Here is a 3,613-nt window from a genome sequence, read left to right on the forward strand (position 1 = left end):
TCTGCACATTTTGTTTAATATTATGGCATCACTCGTTGTATTGGTAATATTTAAGGCAGTTTTTCCATTATTTAATCAGATAGTGAAGGCATTTTCAATATGACATCCAAATTCCAGTTTAGATATTTTGTAGAAAATGCACAAAAATCCATTTTCAAAACTGCGAAATGTCTATCTTGTTTTTTTCTCGAAAACGTGCTCTGTGCAGCTATCTTTTTGAACCATTTTTGCAGAACCTCCACCCCCCCCCCCCAAATCCAAATGAAGAAACACACACACAAAAAATCATTGGGATGTAGGAGGGGGCCTGTATTTGTACTAGACTGGCAACACAGGCATCCCAGCAGAGCAGTGTGTCACCTTATGGGACACCGTAGTGAACTTCACCTAAAAGGTCCCGGTTACACATCTCATCATAACCCCCTTATGGTATAAGGCAGGCCCTCCAGAAACCACTGGACCCATCTGTACACCATTGCAATAGCCCTTATGCCTGCAAATTACACCTCATATGTGGGATTTGGGTGGATTTTGGAAGCCTCACAGATTCCACCATAAGTATAGTAGTTAGCGTGGGATATGGGCCTGAGTTCCCATCTCTATGGTTGATTACAGCTACTCCAGGAACCTACTTGCTCTTCTGCTAGGACTAGTCATAACAGGCAGGTATGTACTGTTTCATTCACATCTTTGGAGGTGGGAGGGGCTCAGTGACCACTGGGAAGTGTGTGTGTGTGTGGGGGGGGGGGAGTCATTCCTACATCACTCCAGTGGCTATCTGGTCAATTAGAGCACCTTTATGTAACTTAATTGTTATTAAAACAGGTCTAGCTCCAAACATCTTGTTCATAAGAACATAAGAAGTTGCCTCCACCGGGATCAGACCAGAGGTCCATCGCGCCCCAGCGGTCCGCACCCGCGGTGGCCCATCAGGTCCATGACCTGTCAAGTGTTCCTTGCCTCATCCTAAAAAAACCTAAAAAAACCTATCACTACTTCTTTCCGTATCCCTCAATCCCCTTATCCTTCAATTTCAATTTATTTAATATACCACAAATGTATAACCAAAGGTAAATCTAAGCGGTTTACAATAAAAGTTTAAAATAAGTAAATATAAAAATTAAATAGTCCGGGAGACTGTCCCATGCATCTACCACCCTTTCTGTAAAAAGGTATTTCCTTAGATTACTCCGGAGCCTGCCACCTCTTAACTTCATCCTATGCCCTCTCAGTGCAGAGTTTTCTTTCAAATGAAAGAGACTCGACTCATGGGCATTTACATTACGCAGATATTTAAACTTCTCTCAAGATCAAAAAGAGTAGCGATTCCAAAAAATGTCACTCACCAGCAGTGGGCTACCTCTCTAAGATCCAACGCTGAAATTCAAAAACAGGTGGAGAAAAAGCCTCAAAAAGGTTTCCAAAATGCAGCAATCATTGATGATTCACAGCTAGCATTCTTTTCTTATCATAGGCAAAAAACTCATACCCGCTACCCGCAGCACAATGTAAAAAGATCTGAAAGGGAAAACCCCACTACTGTGCACAGTATATATATATTAAAAAACTTTTTATGAATAAATATATATTTTAAAAAACTTTTTATGAATAAATATATGAAATATAAAGTTCTAAATGCAACATTGCTGAACAAGGAAGCAAAATACTTAGCTCTGGCACCAGAGGACAGAACTGAAGGAACTCCACCAGTATGAATTGCTAGTTCTTCTTTTTTCAATGGCAGGCAAAAACTCCCACAGCACACAGTCAAGTCCAATCAAGTCCACAGCAAAAATCATCATTTGTTTGACTTTTGATTGAGCTCGTCAATATTTTTTGGGCCGTGGGAAAGATGGAGCTCTCCACTCATCATTGAAAAACTACACAAATACGGCTGGGAACCGTTACCTCATGCTCCCTACAGTCCAGACACGAGTCCATCAGACTTCGACCTTTTTTCCAAAGTTGAAACATCCTATGCGTGGACATCATTTTGCATCTCTGGAAGAGCTTTTTTCCGCTGGTACCCGAGCCGTTTGGCAACTGAACAAAAACAGTGTCTTGGATGGAATAATGAAGCTTCCCGGACGTTGGGACTCTGTCATTGCAAAGCAGGGCGACTATATTGAAGGATTGTAAAGAAATACTTGAAACCCCCCCATCAAAAAAAAAACAAAAAAAAAAACATGTAAATTTTTTTAAAAAGTGTGCATTATTTATGAAATGACCCTTGGGCAATATTATAAGAGGCAGGACCTAAGTTCCTTTATTAATGATTTGAGATGAATTTCACACACATCTCTCATACAAAACTTCAAACTGCATCTTCTGGTACTTCTTATAAACTTGAGGGATTTTTTTAAAGGTCTCACTAGAAGGCACTTCTTTCTTCCAGCTTTCTAAAGCATATCAGACTGCCAGGTTTCCAGTGTTGTTGGTTTCCTACCACCGGAATCACTCAAGATTACTTTGCTCTTCTGTGAGGAACTGGAGTTGCTATTTGTTGGCTGACCACTGGATGGCACTATAAGATATTCAGGTTTTCATGAGCCACAATAAATGTGAATTGGATATCTATCTAAACTGGAGAAAAGAGCAAGCAAATTTCTCCTGCCTGTGAAATCAACAGGTCAGCTTTAGAACAACTGGTGGAAGAACAGGACTAGCCTTCTTCCTTCCCTTTCCCATACCTTGACTAGATTCACAAATGTAGTCCAAGTGGTTTACAGGGTAACCATAACAGGCAAAATAAACTTTTGTTCCCCCCATGCAATTAATAAATATTCATGTATGTCATGAAAACCAGGTCTGTTTGCAGCCCATTAGGACTGGTGATCTACACTCCTGCCTAGCTGTGAGGGTAATGTTGGCAATATGCCTGGTCCTAGAAAAAAAAAAAAAAATCCTACTGCTGGTCCTTCCACTAAAACGGAAGTGGAGGATTTTGTGTCAAACACTCACAGCTAGCGATGCTTTCACAATATTTGCAATGAATATGCATGATGTCGATTTGCATATATTGGGTCTCCAGTTTATGCAAATCTCCCTCATATGCATTCATTGTGGATGTTCTTAACATCTAACTGGTGTGGGGAGTCAATGGCACAATTTGGAAAACACTGAGCATTGTGGATGAAACTTTCATGCATCAGTGGTTCACAAAGCCAGCTCTTCAGGTCCCCAGACACAGTGAATACCCAAGAGGCTTCTACAATAACTAGAATACTGTGGCTCTGATCAAACTAAGAACCACTGGGTCAATTTTATGCTTCTTGGATAAAAAAAACCCCCCAGGAATAGGTCTCAGGGGTGAGGAGAAAATAGTACACGCAAGAGTTAGAAATCCTGTTTTCACTTGCTGGTATGAAACTCTGGAACACAATGCCAGGTCAGTTGCATTTGTATAGTCCTAGAGATACTTTTAAGAGGCTTTTAGACTAGAGGTCTGCACGGGAATGGGGATTGCGGGAATCCCGCGAGTCCTATGGGGGTCCCGTGAGAATCCCTCCTAACCCAAGGGACTCCCATGGGGACCCCCCTCTGACCCACAGGACTCCCACGGGTCCCCCCTCTAGCCAACGGGACTCCCACGGGGATGAAAGGCTTTGGAAGC

This window comes from Geotrypetes seraphini, chromosome 14 (genome assembly GCF_902459505.1).
Source record: "Geotrypetes seraphini chromosome 14, aGeoSer1.1, whole genome shotgun sequence".
NCBI lineage: Eukaryota > Metazoa > Chordata > Amphibia > Gymnophiona > Dermophiidae > Geotrypetes > Geotrypetes seraphini.